Source organism: Pongo pygmaeus, chromosome 10 (assembly GCF_028885625.2).
Source record: "Pongo pygmaeus isolate AG05252 chromosome 10, NHGRI_mPonPyg2-v2.0_pri, whole genome shotgun sequence".
Taxonomy (NCBI): domain Eukaryota; kingdom Metazoa; phylum Chordata; class Mammalia; order Primates; family Hominidae; genus Pongo; species Pongo pygmaeus.
In genome coordinates this window covers 70,977,209-71,002,282 of record NC_072383.2, presented here as the reverse complement: position 1 = coordinate 71,002,282, position 25,074 = coordinate 70,977,209, and positions in this window count along the sequence as shown.

Genomic DNA, 25,074 nt, shown 5'->3' with positions numbered 1-25,074 from the left:
CTTTAAATGTAAATGGACTAAATGCTCCAATTAAAAGACACAGACTGGCAAATTGGATAAAGAGTCAAGACCCATCAGTGTGCTGTATTCAGGAAACCCATCTCACGTGCAGAGACACACATAGGCTCAAAATAAAAGGATGGAGGAAGATCTACCAAGCAAAGGGAAAACAAAAAAAGGCAGGGGTTGCAATCCTAGTCTCTGATAAAACAGACTTTAAACCAACAAAGATCAAAAGAGACAAAGAAGGCCATTACATAATGGTAAAGGGATTAATTCAACAAGAAGAGCTAACTATCCTAAATATATAAGCACCCAATACAGGAGCACCCAGATTCATAAAGCAAGTCCTGAGTGACCTACAAAGAGACTTAGACTCCCACACATTAATAATGGGAGACTTTAACACCCCACTGTCAACATTACACAGATCAACGAAACAGAAAATCAACAAGGATACCCAGGAATTGAACTCAGCTCTGCACCAAGCAGACCTAATAGACATCTACAGAACTCTCCACCCCAAATCAACAGAATATACATTTTTTTCAGCACCACACCACACCTATTCCAAAATTGACCATATACTTGGAAGTAAAGCTCTCCTTAATAAATGTAAAAGAACAGAAATTATAACTAATTATCTTTCAGATCACAGTGCAATGAAGCTAGAACTCAGGATTAAGAATCTCACTCAAAACCGCTCAACTATGTGGAAACTGAACAACCTGCTCCTGAATGACTACTGGGTACATAACGAAATGAAGGCAGAAATAAAAATGTTCTTTGAAACCAACGAGAACCAAGACACAACATACCAGAATCTCTGGGATGCATTCAAAGCAGTGTGTAGAGGGAAATTTATAGCACTAAATGCCCACAAGAGAAAGCAGGAAAGATCCAAAATTGACACCCTAACATCACAATTAAAAGAACTAGAAAAGCAAGAGCAAACACATTCAAAAGCTAGCAGAAGGCAACAAATAACTAAAATCAGAGCAGAACTGAAGGAAATAGAGACACAAAAAACCCTTCAAAAAATAAATGAATCCAGGAGCTGGTTTTTTGAAAGGATCAACAAAATTGATAGACCGCTAGCAAGATTAATAAAGAAAAAAAGAGAGAAGAATCAAATAGATGCAATAAAAAATGATAAAGGGGATATCACCACCGATCCCACAGAAATACAAACTACCATCAGAGAATATTACAAACACCTCTACGCAAATAAACTAGAAAATCTAGAAGAAATGGATAAATTCCTCAACACATACACCCTCCCAAGACTAAACCAGGAAGAAGTTGAATCTCTGAATAGACCAATAACAGGAGCTGAAATTGTGGCAATAATCAATAGCTTACCAACCAAAAAAAGTCCAGGACCAGATGGGTTCACAGCCGAATTCTACCAGAGGTACAAGGAGGAGCTGGTACCATTCCTTCTGAAACTATTACAATCAATAGAAAAAGACGGAATCCTCCCTAACTCATTTTATGAGGCCAGCATCATCCTGATACCAAAGCCTGGCAGAGACACAACAAAAAAAGAGAATTTTAGACCAATATCCTTGATGAACATTGATGCAAAAATCCTCAATAAAATACTGGCAAACAGAATCCAGCAGCACATCAAAAAGCTTATCCACCATGATCAAGTGGGCTTCATCCCTGGGATGCAAGGCTGGTTCAATATACGCAAATCAATAAATGTAATCCAGCATATAAACAGAACCAAAGTCAAAAACCACATGATTATCTCAATAGATGCAGAAAAGGCCTTTGACAAAATTCAACAACCCTTCATGCTAAAAACTCTCAATAAATTAGGTATTGATGAGAAGTATCTCAAAATAATAAGAGCTATTTATGACAAACCCACAGCCAATATCATACTGAATGGGCAAAAACTGGAAGCATTCCCTTTGAAAACTGGCACAAGACAGGGATGCCCTCTCTCACCACTTCTATTAAACATAGTGTTGGAATTTCTGGCCAGGGCAATTAGGCAAGAGAAGGAAATCAAGGGTATTCAATTAGGAAAAGAGGAAGTCAAATTGTCCCTGTTTGCAGATGACATGATAGTATATCTAGAAAACCCCATTGTCTCAGCCCAAAATCTCCTTAAGCTGATAAGCAACTTCAGCAAAGTCTCAGGATACAAAATCAATGTACAAAAATCACAAGCATTCTTATACATCAATAACAGACAAACAGAGAGCCAAATCATGAGTGAACTCCCATTCACAATTGCTTCAAAGAGAATAAAATACCTAGGAATCCAACTTACAAGGGATGTGAAGGACCTCTTCAAGGAGAACTACAAACCACTGCTCAAGGAAATAAAGAGGATACAAACAAATGGAAGAACATTCCATGCTCATGGGTAGGAAGAATCAATATCATGAAAATGGCCATCCTTCCCAAGGTAATTTACAGATTCAATGCCATCCCCATCAAGTTACCAATGACTTTCTTCACAGAATTGGAAAAAACTACTTTAAAGTTCATATGGAACCAAAAAAGAGCCCGCATCACCAAGTCAATCCTAAGCCAAAAGAACAAAGCTGGAGGCATCACGCTACCTGACTTCAAACTATACTACAAGGCTACAGTAACCAAAACAGCATGGTACTGGTACCAAAACAGAGATATAGATCAATGGAACAGAACAGAGCCGTCAGAAATAATGCCACATATCTACAACTATCTGATCTTTGACAAACCTGACAAAAACAAGAAATGGGGAAAGGATTCCCTATTTAATAAATGGTGCTGGGAAAACTGGCTAGCCATATGTAGAAAGCTGAAACTGGATCCCTTCCTTACACCTTATACAAAAATCAATTCAAGATGGATTAAAGACTTAAATGTTAGACCTAAAACCATAAAAACCCTAGAAGAAAACCTAGGCATTACCATTCAGGACATAGGCATGGGCAAGGACTTCATGTCTAAAACACCAAAAGCAATGGTAACAAAAGCCAAAATTGACAAATGTGATCTAATTAAACTAAAGAGCTTCTGCACAGCAAAGGAAACTACCATCAGAGTGAACAGGCAGCCTACAAAATGGGAGAAAATTTTCGCAACCTACTCATCTGACAAAGGGCTAATATCCAGAATCTACAATGAACTCCAACAAATTTATAAGAAAAAAACAAACGACCCCATCAAAAAGTGGGCGAAGGACATGAACAGACACTTCTCAAAAGAAGACATTTATGCAGCCAAAAAACACATGAAAAAATGCTCACCATCACTGGCCATCAGAGAAATGCAAATCAAAACCACAATGAGATACCATCTCACACCAGTTAGAATGGCAATCATTCAAAAGTCAGGAAACAACAGGTGCTGGAGAGGATGTGGAGAAATAGGAACACTTTTACACTGTTGGTGGGACTGTAAACTAGTTCAACCATTGTGGAAGTCAGTGTGGCGATTCCTCAGGGATCTAGAACTAGAAATTTCATTTGACCCAGCCATCCCATTACTGGGTATATACCCAAAGGACTATAAATCATGCTGCTATAAAGACACATGCACACGTATGTTTATTGCGGCATTATTCACAACAGCAAAGACTTGGAACCAACCCAAATGTCCAACAATGATAGACTGGATTAAGAAAATGTGGCACATATACACCATGGAATACTATGCAGCCATAAAAAATGATGAGTTCATGTCCTTTGTAGGGACATGGATGAAATTGGAAATCATCATTCTCAGTAAACTATCGCAAGAACAAAAAACTAAACACCGCATATTCTCACTCATAGGTGGGAATTGAACAATGAGAACACATGGACACAGGAAGGGGAACATCACACTTCGGGGACTGTTGTGGGGTGGGGGGAGGGGGGAGGGATAGCATTGGGAGAAATACCTAATGCTAGATGACGAGTTGGTGGGTGCAGCGCACCAGCATGGCACATGTATACATATGTAACTTACATGCACATTGCGCACATGTACCATAGAGCCTAAAGTATAATAAGAAGAAGAAGAAGAAGAAGAAGAAAAAAAATAAAAATAAATAAATAAATAAATTCTGTCAACGCTTGCTGTGTTAACTGTAGCTACCAACACCAGCTGACTATAACATAAAGCAGTGGTTCTCAAACAGGCTGCACATTAAACTTACCTGGAGGTCTTTAAAAATGTGGATGCCCTGAAACCTTCCCTAAAGCTATTCATTCCGTTCATGTGGAAGGGGACACAGGCATTTCTGTTTTTGGAAGCTCCCCAGGTTTTCCTACTGCATTGCCGGGATTGAGAGTCACTAAGGTAAATGATTAGAGATTGCCTTATCATTTCTGGGCCATAGTTCCAGGAACCAGGTGAATCTTATTAGGTCCATTTAATGAATTTCCCAAAGACTAAATTTACTGTGTTTCACATTATTTTTTTTAAACTGTATCATGCCCTACCCAAAGCTTTTCCAAGCATCTGTCATTGATGACTATATCAATAATGCTATCAATTTTCAATGCTCTATATATCCTCCACTCACCCAACCTGCATTAAACCTCTTCCTCTAAAACCTTCTCACCATGTCCTTTAGTAAAAAATATTATCTTCAATAAAGAAGAATATTTTTCCCCTATGATATCTTTTCTTTTACAGTGGATTGCTAAGGTTATAAGTCTCTCTCCTCTCTAATTCTTCCTGTAGGAGTTTCAAATTTATTGGTATTTTATTTTTGTTATATTTTATTTTTAATTGTTATATTTTATATTTAGAAGTAAATGTCTTTGCATATTGATTTTTATCTTTATAAGCTTCTGTTGTTTATATTTTCAAGCGAATTTTCTGTTTTTTAAACACATTAAACATTATTATTTTATATTCTGGGTTTGACTATCCCCCAAAATCAAAGGTCTTCACTGGTTTGAGTCTACTAGGGCTATTTTTTTTTTTCTGACTCTTACTCATAGTGCATATTTTTCTTGTGTGTTTTGTAAATTTTGACCCTGCACTCTTGTTTTGGAATTTCAACTGCACAAATTCTTTGAGGACTAGTTTGAAACTGCATTCTTTTAGAGAGTGTTGTATTAAATTCTTCAGAACCTAGAGGCATTTTGAACAGTTTCAAGTTAAATTCTCTACTTAAGGAGTTTCTGTTTATACATGTTTTATAATATGAGCCACAGATTTGTGGGGGCAGATTTGTAGTTATTCCTTTGCAGGAATTTCATTTTTATCCACCTAGCATGGACATGGGAAAGAAGGATGAGCAAATTTATTTTTCATTTACCCATACACAAATGGGTAAATGAAATCACTTTCTGGGGCCTTCTCTCCATAAGAGGTTCCTATATACCTTATCTCCAGCCTATCTCATCATGATTCCACAACTGCAAAATTGAAGCTTATGAACAATAGCATTGAAATCCCCATTTTTACATTGTTTTAGATCTCTGTAGTTTTCTTACTTTCCTCTCAGTCTGGTGACTTTAAGACTTATTTTCTTATAGGAGTTTAAGGTTCCCAGCACAATCGTTCAGAAAGCACAGACATTTTCCTTATACCCTCTGTGTCCAAACATGGACACATCCCTATCAACATCCCCGAACTAGTACATTAATTATAATTGATGAACTTACATTGACATATGATAATCACCCAAAGTCCATAATTTACATTAAGGTTTACTTTGGGTGTTATATATTCTATGGGTTTGATTAAATATATAATGACATATATCCATCATTATATTAATAGTATTATACAGAGTATTGCCCTAAAAATTCTCTGTTCTCTGCCTATCTATCCCTCCTTCTCCATGAACTCCTGGAAACCACTGATCTTTTTACTTTCTTCAAAATTTTGCCTCTTCCAGAATATCATATAGTTAAAATGGTAAAGTATGTTGCCTTTAGAGATTGACTTCTTTCACTCAATCATATGCATGTAAGATTCCTCTGTGTGTTTTCATGCTTGATAGCTCATTTCTTTTAGCACTGCATAATGTTCCATTGTCTAGACATACCACAATTTATTTTTCCACTCACGTACTGAAAGACATTTTAGTTGCTACCAAGTTTTGGTAATTATGAATAAAGTTGCTATAAATATCGTATTAGCCTTGGTTTTTTTAGTTGTTTTCAGGGATAGAGATAGAGTGACATAAATAATTCTATACTACCAGAAATGAAAACTTATAAAATTATTCATATTTTGCTTTTCTGAGTATGTATATCCTGAAAAAAAATTGTGGACACATTAGAGCCAGTGAAGACCTGTCATATGGTAAACAAAATATTTATTTTGTAATCTTCAAAAACAGAATTAGAATTCACAAATTAAAAAAAGCTTGAGGTTCATGTACACAATGCTCATGGTATTCTGTTTTCTATGAGATGAACAGATATAAGTAATAGAGTTTAATGTCAATTCAATACTAGGACAAACATTCAAAACATTGGTTTAAAAATGGAGGTAGTAAACCTACCTTCCACTGAAAATGTTTTAGAAGGGCTAAATAATTACTTTGTAATTTAATATAGAACAACTTCTTATTTGGTGTTTGACTAGATTATAAATTATCTTTCACTCTAGTATGCAAAATTTATAAATCAATGATTTTTAAGTCATGTTAATTTAATAAAAAAACTAAAAAAAATGACTACTACTTCTCTTCAGGTTCACATGACTGAAATGTTTTCCAAGTTAATTTCATCATTACAATCTGTAAATCAGGCATTTCTTCAGTTAAATGATTGTTAGAGTGATGTTTTCTAAATATATCTTGATTCTGTTCAATGTGAAATTACTCTAGCAGACAAAAAATAAATTGAACTTTATTTTTGTTATATACTTCCAAATTCTCATGTGTTTCAACAATTGTCAAGTTAAAGATTTCCATGTTTCCTTTTTGGTTTTGTTTTGATTTGTTTGTTTTTTACTTCTAACTCATATATCAGAAAGAGTATGGTCAACAATTTAAAATAAAAGTACTTCAGTTCCATCATGTTAATATTGAATGTTTAGAGTTTGCTTATGTGAAGAAATTAGTATTCAGGTTTAACAACAGTATTGTAACAAACTGTACCAAACATTATATCAAATTCTAAGTATAAATAAAGGCACAGCATCAAAAACTAGCCCAAATTTGCATGTGTATCGCTTAATAACCTTGCATATGAAATTGTCATTTTCTATAGAAGCTGCATAGCATTTGTTTCTTATAAACTTTTCATTTGTTTGCTTGTCTTTATGTTGTTGTATTTCAGGAAATCCCATTTCATGTTTCTTGCCACAGTGTGTTCCTAGAAAACAGGTCATAAAATAGTAGTGTTATAATTGCATGTTGTGTTCTTGACCAAAAATTCAGCCTTGAATAAATCTTAGCCTGAAATAAAATGGCATAAAGGCAAAAACATAAAAAATACAAATCTATAATTATTTAAATAGTAAAAAATGTTCCAATAATGTAAAATAAACATAAATGTGGTGTGCTTATTGATTATGGGGGGAAATCCTATAGCAATGTTAGATATAACTATTCTACTATAAATTTTACCTAAAACTAGTAGCTTAGCTAGAAGAGGCATCAAACATTTACTTAGGAGTGATTTTTCTTTATGTTCTTAAAATTTAGGATATGTGGGAGATGATGATCCTGGTATCTTTAAAAAGGTTTATAAGGGTCTCTGAACCATACTCTTTTTTTCCCCCCGAAATAAATTTCTCAGTGGCAGAAACTTAAAAAAAAATCATTATTCTGACCTCAGAAGTAGAATTTAAGTAGTATATTTACTGCTTCTGGTTTTGTTTTACCCACTGAAGAGCATTTAAAATATGAGGTGCTACTTTTTACTCATCTCCAGCAAGAAGGAAGCAGTTTTATTCATCATCTTCAAGATTTACTTTATCTACTGAGTTTTCACAGCACTCCCTGATTCAAATGCTTAAATGCTTATTTCCCTTTCTAGCATTTAACTTTCCCACCCAAAGTCAGTTCCATGTGTCTTTGAATAAACCAAGAAGAAAGGGGAGGTTGGAATGACTTTTTATTTTTTAAAGTAATGTCCTACCGGGATGAATTGATGACTTCATCATAGTGAAAGCTAAGCGAGTGAAGACTATATCCCAATAATGGTTAATATCTACTGAAAACTGTTAGGCACCAGAAACTGTGATAGGTACCATATGCACTTTATTTCCCATCCCCATGCCAACATTTGAAAAATGTTTTTATTATTTCTCTTTCAAAGATAAATAAATCAGGGTACAGAGAATTTAAATAATTTTTTCAAGATCACACACAAAATGAATGAAAACCTGGACTTTGAACTGAGTCAGCCTGTCTTCTAAAATCTGCACTCTTTCCCCTTCCACACTGACTTTTTCTAGGAACCTAGAAAGTGTTAGGAAAAGTTATTTGGGGCTTAATACCAAGAAAAGCATATTTGATAGGTAATTTGTTTTCATGCAATTTCACAACATCTAATAAGTGGGTATTTTATGAACATCATGTTATGCTGATTGCATGCAGTATTCAAAAATCTTGAAGATGACGTTGTATGTCCAATATGCTTATAGTATAGAAACTAAGTAAAGGAGTGTAATCTATCTGTGCCAATTCCATCCTAGTTTTGATGCATTTGTCAATTATATACATCCTGATTCTGCTTTCAGAATCAAACAAAACCAATAAAAATGAAGATTGTTAATCTTTTTCCTCCTGTAACATAACAAACAATCTTGCTAAGGTGATTTCCACGTTCTGTTTTCCCACTGAAGAAATTTTCAGAGAATCATTAAATAGATGAGTTTAGCTTCAGCTGAAACTATCGCAAGGACAAAAAACCAAACACCGAATGTTCTCACTCATAAGTGGAAATTGAACAATGAGAACACATGGACACAGGAAGGGGAACATCACACACAGGGGCCTGTTTTGGGGTGGAGGAAGGGGGGAGGGATAGCATTAGGAAATATACCTAATGTTAAATGACGAGTTAATGGGTGCAGCACACCAACATGGCACATGTGTACATACGTAATTAACCTGCACGTTGTGCACATGTACCCTAAAACTTAAAGTATAATAAAAAAATTAAATAAAATAAAAAATAAAAAAAAAATGATTTATTTTGCAACTAAACCACACAATGTGGAGGGAGTAGATTTTTGTTACATGATGCCAACCCTTCATTCACCAACCTACATGGCTTAGGCAAATTCTACTAAGAATGTCTCTTGATGGGCATAATATTGAGTCACAGACACCACTGAGATTTCCCCCGCTGAACTATAGCCACTAGATAAACTCCCAAAGTTAACTAGTCTCAGTCTAGAGATTTTAGACTTTAGCATTGTGTACTTGGATACTTTAAAATACATTCTAGATGTTCCAACCAGCATTTTCATTCAAGTGTCTAACCAAAAAGCAAATCCAAAAGTTATATTTGTTGAGCTCTTTAACCCTAACCAAAGCAAATATAAAACTGTTTATTGAGCCACTAACTGAATTAGGTTTTGTGCTGGGCTTTTTTTATATATGTTTGGGGTTTCTTTCATAATTCAGCCAACTAGGTTAAGAAAGAGAAAAAAATGTAAATATGTCTCAACCAAACAGGTACAAAAACAGCATAAAATATTTTTCTAAACCAAACTTAAGCCAAACTGGTAATTAATTGAATTCAAATTTGTGAGAGATAGGTGTGAGGAGAAGTATTGCATTGGCTTCACATATGGCATTGCAATGACTTGAAGATACTCTTGTGATACTAAACATCAATAATGAATTTCAGCAACTCATCCCTCAGGCACGGTTATGTCTGACTACCTCTTGATATTTTGCTAAAATGCTTTTCACTTGAATTTTTTTCACAATTCAGAGAACTACAATGAATTCTCTCTCTTCTCTCTCCCTCTCTTCTCTCTGTTCCTCTCTCTCTCACACAAACACACATGCACACGCACGTGCACGCATGATAGCTCCAATCGCATTGTTTAAGAAAAAACAAAACTTAAAAGTTACTGTGAGTTCTACTAGGTATGCATTTCTCACTGTCACTTTCAAGATCTTCTATAATATAGCTGTCTTGGTCTATTTTGTGTTGCTATAATAGAATATCTAAGACTGGGTAATTTATAAATAAAAGAGGTTTATTTGATTCATGATTCTGGTGGCAGGAAAGTCAAAGATTGGGCAGCTGCAACTGATGAGGGCTTCATGCTGCTTCCATTCTTGGCAAATATAGAAGTCGGGGGTGGTATGTGCAAAAAGATCACGTGGTAAAAGAGGTAGTAAGAAAGAGAAACCAAAGAAGCCAGACTCTTTTTAACAACTCTCTAGCCCTTAAAGCAACAAATCCGTTTCCACAAAAGTGGGAACTCACTCACACCTGAGGAAGGGCTTTAATCTATTCATAAGAGATCCAGACCTGTGACCTAAACATGTCATACTAGGCCCCACCCCCCAATACTGCCACAATGGGGATCAAATTTTAACACGAGTTTTGTTGAGGGCAAACCATATCTAAACCACAGAAAAGGTCTTAATCTACCTTTACAACACTGCAACATAAATTTCTCCTCTAGAAATCCTGTTGCCACTAAATTGAAATAATTTACTGTAACCAGTTGTAACCAATTGTAACCAATTGAAATAATGTACTGTAATTGGCTAAAAGCAACCAATAACCTTCTATTCCTGTGGCTTGGTTAATACTCTTCTTATATTGGGAAATTCAGTTGTTAAGGCTTTGTTAAGCCAAATGTGGTCCATGGACTAAGGGCTTTGGCATCACCTGAAGGCTGATTGGAAACTTATCTCATGTCCACTCCAGATCGATTGAATCAAAATATTCATGTTAATAAGATCTGAGGTATGGCATATGTACATTAAGGTTTGAGCCATTTCAAATAATACTTTTTCTATGACATCTGACTGATGTAATAGTTTCCTCTTTTGATCTTCATATTCAGAAATTAAGTCATCATTTTTTCAGTCTATAAGTATTTATTAAGCTGCTACTATGTTTCAGGCAAAACTGAGGAGAGCTAGTGTTTAAACTGGACTGGTTAACTTTTGAGAGCTTATCTGGTGGCTGTAGATCAGCAAGGAAATTCCAGTGGTGTCTGGGACTCAATATGTGTATTTCCATCAGGAAACATTCTCAGTAGAATTTTCCTAAGCCATGTAGGTTGGTGAATAAAGGGAACTTGTGGAGTTGACCTAACATAACAACAATCCACACCTTTCACCTTCTGTTATTTGCAAATCAAATTTTAAAAAATGAAAAGCTCTCATTTATAGATGGAGTTGTAAAAATGCAAATAGTTTGAACTATCTGAAGGGTGGATTATAGATGGGCAAACAGCAGAAAGTGCAAAAGGTAATCAGAGGCCTAATTATTCAACTGAAAAAGTGACGATATATCATATATCCAAAAGTGTTAGATGCAAGGCAATAATTGCCTTTTATGGTAGATTATTTTTCTGGAGATTCAAAAAGGAATTGTGCAGTGGAAGTAAACTTAATATTAAGAAGACTAGATAGGAGGTTTTTATAAAAATTCAAATAAAGAAGATTAGAAATTTGAACTAGAGACTAATGGTAGACATTTATTCATTCATTCAACAGGTATTTATTGAGATTCTTTGAAATGCAGTGAATTGCAACCAAGACAATCTAGATAGTAAAACTCGTTTCACAACTATTTCACTTAAAGTTACAAGTTTACTAGCTACATCACAGGCCTTCTACATTTTTATAGGAAACAGTTTTATCAAATTCTTTGTCATGCGTGGATCACCATATCTTCCAGACCCGTGTAATTGTTTGTCACCCACTGCCAGAATTCAAAGCCAATACCACATATGCCACATGTTTTATTAAAGCAGCTGTCAGTTCTGGTGCCTATTTTTCTACAGAGGCCATCCATTCAGCTTATCAAGGTTCCCAACCCTGGGATTGCTCAGATTCCTCTCTGTTCCACAAATGCAGTTGCTGAGAGTCTTAGCCTGCCTTTGCAAGAGCTCTTCCAAGCAATGGCAAGAGCATAGTTTCTGAGTAATTCTCCCTTTATTCCGTAAAGCATCCAGCATTATAAGTAGAAGATATTCAATATATTTTTGTTGAAGCAAGCCAATATACTCATTATTGCATATTTCATTATTATACTCTTAGCTCCAAACAGGATATGTTTAACAACTTTGTGTGTGTGTGCATATGTGTGCACATGTGTACGTGTGTGTGGGTTTATGTGGGGGTGTGATTATAGCACTCTTCATCTGCTATTTTACTCTCACTATTTTAAAAACTGAACTTGGATTTCCAGTTCTGGTTCAGCATGAAGTTGATAGTTCATCCTAAGAATAAGTAAAAAGCTGAACAAACTGAAAAATTATCAACTGTTTTTATATCTGCAAGATAAGTGAGGTTACAGGGCAAACCACTACCCACAAATTGGAGTGACGTCTCATGTTCTATATGATAAATATTACATACACACACACATATATATGTAATACATAAAATATATAAATACAGTGAACATACTAAGAAAGGAGAGAGAGTAGAATCTCATAAAATCCCCAATTAAATCCACAAAAAGCAAAAAAGTGTGAAAGAAAAAAATGTGAATGAAGACAAGGGCAACAAGTAGAAAACCAAAACAAATATGGTAGATACTAATCCAGCTATATCAATAATCACGTAAATATCAATGGTCTATATACAAATTAAAAGACAAACATTGTCAGATTCTATCTAAAAGCAAGACCCAACTCTATGTAGTCTACAAGAAAGCTACTTAAATATAAAGTCATATGTAGAAAAAAAGTAAATAAATGAAGAAAGATATACCATGTAAACACTAATCAAAAGAAAGTGGGAATATGTATTTATTTTCAGAGTTAGACATCAGATCAACAAAAATTATTAAGAATGCAAAGGGATATTACATGATGATAAAAGGGTTAAATCTCCAAAAAGACATAACAATTCTCAACGTGCATGTACCTACTAATAGAATGCCAAAATATGTGAGGCAAAAACTGGTAGAATTGCAAGAAGAAAATGATAAAGCCACTATTACAGTTAGAGACTTCATTATCCCTCTGTCAGAAATGAACAAATCTAGTAGACAGAAAATTGGTAAGGACAAAATCAAACTCAACAACACATCAATTAACTGGATATAATGGACGTATATAAACGACTTCATCCAACAAAGGCAGAATACACATTCTTCTCAAGCTCGCACAGAACATTCACAAGACAGACCACATTATGGGCAATAAAACATATGCACCTTAACAAATTTCAAAGATTGGAAATCATACAATATCTGCTCTCAAGACAGCAACAGCGTTAAATTAGAAATTAATAACAGAATAATATCTGGAAAATATTAAACATAATTGGAGATATCAAACACATTTAAAAAAATATATGAGTCAAAGAAGAACTCAAAAACAATTTTAAAAATATATTTTAAACTAAATGAAAATAAAAACACAATTCATCAACATTTGTGAACTGCAATGACAGCAGTGCTTATTCTTACCATACACAGCAATTGGGCCCCTTGGTGTTTACCCAAAGATGTTGAAAACTTAAGTCCACACAAAAAATCCTTCACATGGATGCTTATAGCAGCTTTATTCATACCTGCCAAAAATTTGAAGCAACTAAGATGTCCATTGATAGCTGAATGGATAAACTAGTATATCCAGATAATAGAATATTATTCAACACTAAAAAGAAATGACCTATCAAGCCATAAAAATGGAGGCAATATAAACACATGTTACTAAGTGAAAGAAAGGCAATATACTATATGATTCTAACAATACGGCATTCTGTAAGAGGCAAAACTACGGAGACAGTAAAAATGTTAGTGGTTGCCAGGAATTAGTGGAGGGGAGGAAAAAATTAACAGATGAAGCACAGAGTATTTTTAGGGAAGTGAAACTATTCTGTATGATAATATAATGATGGATACATGTTGTTATACATTTATCCAAACCCAGAGAATGTATGAAACCAAGAGTGTATCCTCGTGTAAACTATGGACTTTGGGTGATAATGATGTAACAATGTAGGTTCATGAATTGTAACAAATGTACCACTCTAGTGGAGGATGTTGATACTAGGGGAGGTCATGTATTGTGGGAGCAGAGAATATGTGCTTAATCTCTGTATCTTCTGCTCGGTTTTTGATATGAACCTAAAACTGCTCTAAAAAGGAAAGTCTATTTAGAAAAAAATGAACTCAGGTGGTATTTATCATTGGATATTTAAAATAAATGCACAGTTGTTTATTATAATGGTAAGTTATTATTTTCATTTTGAACCTTCATACAGAAGCAAGTTCAAATATAATACATTCACTAGAGAATTATCTATACTTTTCACCAACTTTTATTATTCTGATACAATAATAACAACTATTATTTAACAAGTGCCTATATGTGCTGGTACATTTATGTGTTTAACTTAAAATTATTTTGTTATCTTAATAACTTCTATGAGGTGGTCATTAATATTATGCAGATGTTGACGATTAGAAAACTAAGAGATAAAGAGGACAAAAAAAAAAAAAGTTGTCAAAAGTCATATATTTTACCATTAGTAGAAACAGAATTTGATAACAGAAGGTTGATTCCTGAGCCTACTTATTCTTAAACGCTATATAATTGCAGTGGGGACACGCTTTGGCTGTGTCCCCACCGCAATCTCATCTTGAGTTGTAACTCCCACAATTCCCATGTGTCATGTGAGGAACCTGGTGGGAGGTAATTGAATCATGGGTGTGGGGCTTTCCCGTGCGGTTCTCACGATAGTGAATAAGTCTCAGAAGATGGAATGGTTTTAAAAATAGGAGTTTCCCTGCACAAGCTTTCTCTTTTTGCCTGCTGCCATCCATGTAAGGTGTGACTTGCACCTCCTTGCCTTCTGTCATGATCGTGAGGCCTACCTAGCCATGTGTAACTGTAAGTCCATTAAACCTCTTTTTCTTCGCAGTCTTGCTTATATCTTTATCAGCGGCATGTAAATGGATCAATACAATAATATTCCCTCTATTTTATATTTGTTAATTTATATTTTTATAATTTTATTTATTTAAATTTGTGTTTTATTTCAATAGGTTTTTGGGGAACCAGTAGTATTTTGTTATAAGAATAAGTTATTTAGTGGTTATTTCTGAGATTCTGGTGCACCCATCAACCAAGCAGTGTACACTATACCTAAATTATGGTCTTTTATCCCTCACCCTCTCCCTCTCTTTCCCCTGAGTCCCCAAAGTCCATTGTATCATTCTTATGCCTTTACATCCTCATAGCTTAGCTCCCAATTATGAATGAGAACATATGATATTTGGTTTCCATTCCTGAGTTACTTCATTTAGAATAATAATCTCCAATCTCATCCAAGTTGCTGTGAATGTTATTATTTAATTTCTTTTTATGGCTGAGTAGTATTCCATGAGGTATGTATACATATATATCTAAACACACACACACACGTGTATATAAGTATATATATATGTATATGTAGATATATACATATGTATTTATATAGGTATATATGTGTGTGTACATATATACTTTTTTGAATATATATATACTTGTTTGAATATATATATACTTTTTTGAATATATATATATACTTTTTTGAATATATATATATATATATATATATACTTTTTTGAATAATGAATTTGTTCCTCTGGGTAGTGGGATTTTCTAGTAGTGGGATTTCTTCATCAAATGGTATATCTACTTTTAGTTCTTTAAGGAATCTCCACAGTTTTCCATAGTGATTGTACTAGTTAACATTCCCACGAACAGTATAAAAGTGTTCCCTTTCACCACATCCTCATCAACATCTATTATTTTCTGATTTTTTTTTATTATGGTCATTCTTGCAAGAGTGAGGTGGTATCACATTGTAGTTTTATTTGCATTTCCTTGATAATTAGTGATGTTGAGCATTTTCTCATATATTTGTTGGGCATTTGTGTTATCTTCTTTTGAGAATTGTCTATTCATGTTCTTAGCCCACTTTTTGATGGAATTGTTTGGTTTTTTCTTGCTGATTTGTTTGAGTTGTTTAAAACCATAGCCAACACTATACTGAATGTGGAAAAGTTGAAAGCATTTCCCTGAGAACTGAAACAAGGCGAGGATGCCCACTTTCACCACTTTGATTCAACACGGTACTGGAAGTGCTAGCCAGAGCAATTAAACAAAAGAAAGAAATCAAGGGGATGCAAATTGGTAAAGAGGATGTCAAACTGTCACTGGTTACTGATGATATGATCATATGCCTAGAAAACCCTAATTAATCAAAAAGCTCCTAGAACTGATATTTGAATTCAGCAAAGTTTCAGGATACAAAATTAATGTACAGAAACCAATAGTTCTGCCACACACCAACAATGACCAAACTGAGAAACAAATGAAGAATTCAATATCTTTTACAAAGCTTAAAAAAAAAAATAAAACTTAGGAACATACTTAACCAAGGAAGTGAGACGTCTACAAGGAAAACTACAAAACACTGCTGAATGAAATCACAGACAACACAGACAAATGGAAAAAGATCCTGTGCTCATAGATGGGTAGAATAAGTATTATGAAAATGACCAAATTGCCGAAAGTGATCTACAAATCAATGCAATTCCCATCAAAATACCAGCATCATTCTTCACAGAACTAGAAAAAACAATCCTAAAATTCATATGGAACCAAAAAAAGAACTCACATAGCCAAAGCAGAACTAAGAAAAAAAAAATCTGGAGACTTCACATTACCCAACTTCAAACTATATTATAAGGCCATAGTTATCAAAACAGCATGGTACTGGTATAAAAATAAGCACATAGACCAATGGAACAGAACTCCAAAATAAAGCCAAATACTTAAAGCCAACTGATCTTTAACAAAGTGAACAAAAGCATAAAGTAGGGAAAAAGACACCCTATTCAACAAATAGTGCTAGGATAATGGCAAGCCACCTGTAGAGAATGAAACTGGATCCCCATCCCTAAACTTATACAAAAATCAACTCAAGATAGATCAAAGACTTAACTCTAAGACATGAAATGATAAAAATTCTAAACGGTATCTTTGGAAAAACCTTTGTAGACATTGGCTTAGGCAAAGACTTCATGACCAAGAACCCAAAAGCAAATGCAGCAAAAACAAAGATAAATACATGAGACTTAAACTAAAAAGCTTCTGCACAACAAAAGAAATAATTAACAGAGTTAACAGACAACCCAGAGAGTAGGAGAAAATTTTCACAATATTCTCTCTTTAGAACGTGAAAGCTTATCAAATGCCAAAATCAAGGCACAGAATTTGCACTGAAAAAGAATGTACACTCTGAGTTGAGATTTCTCATTATTAGTACTATTGACATTTTAGACTAAACCTTATTGTAGGGGAGCTGTTCTGTGCATTTTAAGGTGCTTAGTGCATTTTAAGGCTTTTACCCAGTAGATTCCATTAACACCCCCAACCTATGACAGTCAAAAATGTCTCTAGATATTTCCAAGTATGTCCTGGGAGGAAAAAATCAGCATCTGTTAAGAACCTGTCATATTTTTTCCCAATTTAAATGAGAATGTATTGAGATTTTCATTAGTCTTTGATGCAGCCTCATATTAGGTATTGTTAGTTGATTTTGCTTCATCAAGATATAGCTTAAATTGAGAACATTTTATTCTGGAAACTCCCTATATTGTTTTCACATCAGGATGTCTTTTTAGGGGTGAAAGCTATTTTTAGAAGTTTTTTCTGTCAGTCCCTTAATTCAATCTTTCATGATATCCATCAACTGACAAAAAATAAAAGACCACAATGAGTCACAATAATGCATGGAAAAAGCTGTTTCAAGAAGCCCCCTTTCTCCTGGAGCTATTGCAAATGAGCCATTATGTGCAAGTTCTTAAGGAGTAGCTCTCAGGTAATAATGGTTTTATTAAGTGAATTTCTGGTCTTACACACGAGAATGTAAGTAAATGTAATTGCTCTTCATCAGCTTATCAGATAGCTAGCTTTATACAGGAAATGAACTATGTTAAGAAAGTTCCAAGACAATGTAAGATATTGTTAGTAACTTTTGTTCCCCTCAAATCACCATGATTTGAGAACCATGATGGCTGTGGCTACATTAGTGTACACTTGCAGCCATTTTCATTCTTTCTCTTATAAGAATGTATCACATTATTATCACAATCAACTAACGTTATTACAATCAACAACATCATCATCTGTGCACATATGGTCACATGAGGATGAGTGACAGGTGTAAGTGCAGATTCTATGGAGAATGAGACAATTTTCTCTAATAATTATTCTCATTCACAGGCCCTTTTATAAACTCCTAGGTTTGTGAACCAAAGCTTTGTGTTCAGCAAACTGTGGGAGGAAATGCTTATTAAATAGATCATGGGTAATTTTCCATCGGACATCTGAGTCACCTACCTAGATGTCATAAACATTAGACTGTGGAAAGCAGTTCCATGTGTTAGAAGTAAGATGTGACACTTTATATTCTAATCAGAATGAAGAAGCTCAAAGTTCCAAGTGGACATTTTACAGTTTAGGTGGAAAAGTCCTGTACAAAGTATCCTTGTTTATTAACAGTTTACTGTGCAGATAACAGTAAGCTTTCTTTAAAAAGTCAACTTTTTAGGGATTTTTTTAGTTAACTTTTTCATAGTGTTCTTTTTCCTCTTATGTTCTTATGATTATTTCATAAACAGAAATAAATTAGTTCAATTGCTGTTTTGATTTTGACTAGTTTCAAATGAATATGTAAATTACCATTTTTATTATTTCTTCATACTTGAATTTGTCAAATACCTTGATAATTGGTTTTCTTAATACCTTTATTAAGGTTAATAACAGTTTTCTTAATACATTTATTGTAGAAAATTAAATTTCAGTCATGGTGTCTGAACAATCAAAATATATTTTCATAGATAAAGTACCAGTCCTTCTCTGTTAGTTGTCTATCGCTATATAATACAACACCTCAAATTTCGGTGGCTTGTAATAACTATTTATATGGCTCATGAATCGGCAGGTTAATTTGACAGCTCTACTAATCTTAGCTTGGCTCACTCATGCATCTGCAGTCAGCTCATGGGTCAACTTGGAATTGGCTGATCTAGCAAGGTCTAGGCTAAGGCAATACAGATCTACTTCACATAGCCTCTTACTCTCTAGCATGCCAGTGCAGCTTATTCACATTGCATTGGGTAGTGTTCCAAGATAGTGAGCAGAAATGTTCAAGGCTCTTGAGGGCTAGGCTTGGAAATGGCATGTAACATCTGCTGCATTTTATTGGCCAAACCAAGTCCCAAGACCAGTCCAGATATAGGAAGAGGGGAAAGAGACTCCATCTCTTGGTGAGAGAAGTAACAAAGTCAGCAAAAAGGCATATATAGGAAGAAATGACTGTGGCCCTTTCTGCAATCAACCACACCTCTGTTAGTGACAACTTTGACATTTTGAATGTAAGCAAAATGAGCCTGTGTATTTACAGCTATGACGTCAACATGCGGTAGGTGTAGATTGATCCTGTTTAGCAGTTAGATAACCCACTGTGAAGTTGATAAGACTGACAAGATTACAGATATAATATGGGAGATTGCCCTTTTTGTGGAAAGGATTGAAAACTTCATGACTTATGTGAAAATCCTTTCTGTACTAATAAACATGACAGGAGAGACACAGTAACAGAGAAAAATTTGAGCAATGTCTTTCAAATTGAGGCCTATTTTGATGGAGTTCATGTGATGTAGTACCCTATGGATTATTATATTTTTTAAGTCAGTGGGGTCTCAGCACATAGACGGTATTTGAAGGAGATGAAAACGAGGCAGAATGTTCTGTTCTTTAATGTAGGAAAAATTGTAATGTGCACACCTTCCATTTCAACAGAAAAGCCCCATGCAAATGTAGTATTCCAAGCAGAACTAAGAGTCACTACAATACTGCCTAGTAATATTACTTCTTAAAAGCTATCATAATGCATAGCTGGATTTCAGCAGTCTTATTGCTCATGAATGTTCAAATTGCTGTGAAAACATATTTAGAATACTTATCTGTTTTAAGCTACAACAAATATATTTTCTTTTTTCCTAGTTAACCATGGAAATATGTACAAGTGGAAATATCAAAATTTAGAAAGTAGAATTAAAACATCACCTGTGTTATGAAAGTGAATGGTAGACATGAAGTGAAACAGCAATTATAGACAACTATACACTAAAGGTGTACACAGTTTTTGGACCCAATCAAATGTGGTAGATTCCTTCAATCCTTTGGGAGAACAACTACTTGCATTGGTAGATAACTGCTGACCACATATGAGGAGTGCTGTGAACTAAGGTCAGTAATTAAAAAGAAAAAAAATTCACATGTATATCACTTTGCAAAGTGTGTTCATATAATTTTTATCATGCTATTCTCATCAAACCTGTAAGGAATACAGAGCATTATAATTGCTTCATTTTATATGAAAACACTGAAGCTCAGAGAGATAGATGACTTGTCAAATGTCATACTGTTCATATATGGAAGACCATGGGAAATATGTGGGTTTTATTACACATCTAGGACTTTTCTCCATACATTATAACTTTTTCATCACATAACTCCAAACACCAAGTGCAATGGAGATGTACCTGTGGTCCTTATTTAAATGAAACTAGATTCCAAGTGTAGCAAATTGCAAGATGGTTTAGAAGTCTAAAGGACCTCCTAGGGGAAACTCATGCTGGGAGATAGAGGAAGGAATGCTAAAGTTTATTCAACAAGAAAATTTTACTCATTAAATACCAATAATAATTTTGAATGTGGTGGCCATCACTTAAAGCCATCTTAAGGTTAGCCTTGTGTATGCATGGATTCATTCCTGGTTCTGGGGAGAGAATGAGAGGGCTGTGGTTAAGAAAATTTAAAAGAAAATTTACTTTTGAGACAGAGTTTCACTCTTGTTGCCCAGGCTGGAGTGCAATGCCACTATCTTGGCTCACTGCAATCTCTGCCTCCCAAGTTCAAGTGATTCTCTTGCCTCAGCCTCCCGAGTAGCTGGGATCATAGGTGCCCACCCCTAAGCCCAGCTAATTTTTGTGTTTTTAGTAGAGACAGGGTTTTGCCATGTTGGCCAGCCTGGTCTTGAACTCCTGATATCAGATCCAACCGCCTTGGCCTCCCAAAGTGCTGGGATTACAGGTGTGAGCCACAATATTTCAATACATGCTGTAAATTTTGCACAGTAACAACATTGCTATAAGATCCCTTTTTCTGAAAGTAAACTAAAGGAGGGATAGGTATTCTTCTTCTCCCCACAGTACCAAAGATCAACAGCTTTATACTAGTGTTGATTCTCACTTAATGAATGTATTAGTTCATTCTCACACTATTATAAAGAACTACCTGAGGTTGGGTAACTTATAAAGGGAAGAGGTTTAATTGACTCATAGCTCTGCAGACTCTGCAGGAGGCATGGCAGGGGAGGCCTCAGGAAACTTACAATCATGGCAGAAGGTGAAGGGGAAGCCAACATATCTTACATGACAGGAGCAGGAGGAAGAGGGTGAAGAGGGAAGTGCTACACACTTTTAAACAAGCATATCTTGTGAGAACTCACTCATTATCATGAGAATGGCAAGGGGGATATCCACCCCCATGATCCAGTCACCTACCACCACATCCCTCCCCGGACATTAGGGATACAATTCAACATGAGATTTGGGTGGGACACAGACCTAAACCATATCAGTGAGTGATCACAGTAACTGTTGGTTCTATATTGGTGACTGGTAGGAGACTGATTTCCTGCTGTGTGGTGGCAATGTCTAGTGGAAGACCATGGGATGAGCAAAGCAATAGGCTGAGAAAGTGTCTTCATGAGTACAATGTGACCAAAACTTATACTTTATCTGAGATATTTGTAATAAATATAACTATTTCTACTTCCTAAAATAAAACACAACTTGGCTCTTTGGTTGCTTTCACCATATAAGATACTCTATCCTATTCAAAGATACTCAGTATAGTCAAATGGTTTTCCAGAAAAATTCAAGTCCCTCTCCCCTCCAAAGTTCAGGAACTGTGAAGGAAAACAGTATTGCAAGGCTTTTCAACCATGTACATTCACCCCTTGCTACCATCTTTCCCTTTAGGATTTTGTGCATTTCAAAATCGGGGGGAGAGATATGGAATTCATCGATGGCCTCCTGGCAAGGAACTTTCTTTCCCTTGGCCCACGAACTGCACTGACTCTCTGTACTTTATTGTCTGGTATATAACTTGGTTCACCTGATGTTCTGTATATATGCTGCCACTTGTTTTCATAACCATGGATCTCTCCATTCTGTGTAGTTGGAGCTACCCTCACTCTATGACCCGATAGCATAAAGTCAAAATTTCTTATTGATTGGACTTCTTCTTCCTTCTTCCTTTTTTTTTTTTGATAGAGTCTTGCTCTGTCACCCAGGCTGGACGCAATGGCACTATCATGGCTCACTGAAACCTCCCCCGGGGTTCTAGTGATTCTCCTACCTCAGCCCCCTGAGTAGCTGGGATTACAGGTGCCCACCACCACCCCCAGGTAATTTTTTTGTATTTTTAGTACAGACGGAATTTTGCCATGTTGGCCAGGCTGGTCTTGAACTCCTGACCTCAGGTGATCTGCCTGCCTTGGCCTCCCAGAGTGCTAGGATTACAGGCATGAGCCACCTTGTCCAGCCTGACCAGACTTCTTATACTTCCTAAACATCAAGACAACACAGGAGTTTGGACTGTCTTCACTGCACCATAATAGGGAGTTTAAGACACTGTGTGAGTTTGCCCAGAGACACCTACGTAGACACACCCACAGAAGTTGATCCCATATTGCTTCCATGCCATAGGAGACACGGAGCCATGACAAATACAACATTTCTCTGGAAGGTTTGTAGTCTCCCAAGGACACAACTACAGAAATAAGGCACTAAACATAACTTGAGTGTTTCCACATTTTTAGATTCACTTCATGAGCCTTAAAAACTCAGGTTTTGCCAAAGCGGTGACATCTTTTTCTAGACATTATCTTCCTCTCCCCTTGAAGCCCTAAATGCTTCTGCTTAAACAGATGAAATGTATAAAGTAGCTAGGAAATGTTAGTATATTATTTGAAATAAAACTGAATTGATGTCTTCTTTTAAAAATTAGATTATTCACATCATTATCAAATGTAATTTATTCCTGAAGATTCATTTGGAAAGGTTGCCATAATCGTTCATTAAAAAGTTGGATAACTGAGCCAATACAATTTGAGTCATTATTGCAAATGTGATGTCAGCTGTGCCTACAAGCAGATGAAATCTAAGAAACTAGCTTGTAAAACTTTGCTGCATTGGGATGGACACATAACCCAAAAAGCTTATTTAGCCCAGTGATTTTCAGCTGCGCCCCACATTGAGATCCAAATCTGTTTCTAGGAAACCCAGTTGACAATAGGAGCATTTGTACTGGTTTACATAATAGCATTTCAATTAAAATTTAATACAAAGTAAACATTAATTCTTACAAAAATATATAGATAGATGGTACAGTGAGAAAGAGATAAAGAAGTAGATAGATAAATGAAAATATCTGTTTTAACCCATAAATTAAGTGCTTTCCTGACACACAAATTCATACTAGTTTATGGCAATATGCTGCTCATGGTGGAAAAGGAGGACTAACTTGATTTTCTTTTGTAGAACAATTACTGTTCTAAGCACAGTGCATGTTACTTTTACTATTTATTTCTCACAGGAATCATTTGCAATGGTATTATGGTCCCCATTTTACAAACGGAAACAGGCTCAGCAAGGTTAAGACGCTGGCTCAGAGTCAGAGAGCTTGAAAGACAGAAGTGGTTCTCAAATTAACTCATGTATGTCTGAACTGAAAGTCCATACTTTTCCTCTACACTTATTATCACCATGTTGCTTATGATATGGTACTGAGTGCTGTGTAGTACAGACACCTTCACATTAGGTATAACATGTAGAAAAATATGTAGATTCCACTAACTGCTACAATATCTGTGGTTCAAGAAAAGGGAATCTGTAATTTAAACTGGGAAATAAAGATCACCAATTTTTTTGTACTACAAAATCGTAACATGTATAGCTCTACTTTAAAAGTCTTTGTCTAATTCCTTAGCATTGAATAAAATTCTGTTAATTATAGCTGTTTTATGAAAAGATATAATCTTATACCTACTCTGCAAATACTCCACAATATGCATATTGAGGAAATAAAATGAATGTTGAAATAAATGTTGAAATGGAATGTTGAAAATTAATATTCATTATTTTATTCCCCAAATATGCATAATTTGAGACAATGTATTGCCTAGTATTACATCATGTAACTTTTTAAAAACAAAGATCTGATCTGTATTTTCTTATTTTCTCATATCAAAGTTTTTGTATAATCAATATTCTTTTATTATTCAATATTCTTAATTATTCTTACAAATTTACTCTCTAACATAATGCTACATTAATGTAAGTCAATTACATTTATTTCATTATATGATCAATTTCATTTCACAAGACATTGTGGCTGAAGAGTTAGCCAAAATTTATTAATGAAATAGAAAATCAAATAAAAACTGACTATGTACTATCAACAATGAATCATAAAGAGACATCCAAGATAAAAATAGTAAATAAGAAATTAGTCATGAGAGGGGCAGCTGCATTGTAATTAAGAATTGAAAGCACAGGATTTGACAGCAATCTAAGTCCCAGATGTACAATTTACCAACAAGCTTATCAAGTAATTTAATTTCTGGAATTCTCCATTTTCATATCTTTAAAACAAGGATAATAATGTTTATTTCCTATAGTTATTATCCATATTAAATAAAATTGCATATGAAAACATATTTAAGATATATAGTTGACCCTTAAGCAATGCAGAGGTTAGGGATGCTGAATTCCCATGCAGAGGATATGGAAGGAGAAGCAGGACAGGAAGGCACATTTGATGTAATTTTCATTACAAAACATACACGCATAAGTGGACCCATGCAATTCAAACCCATAT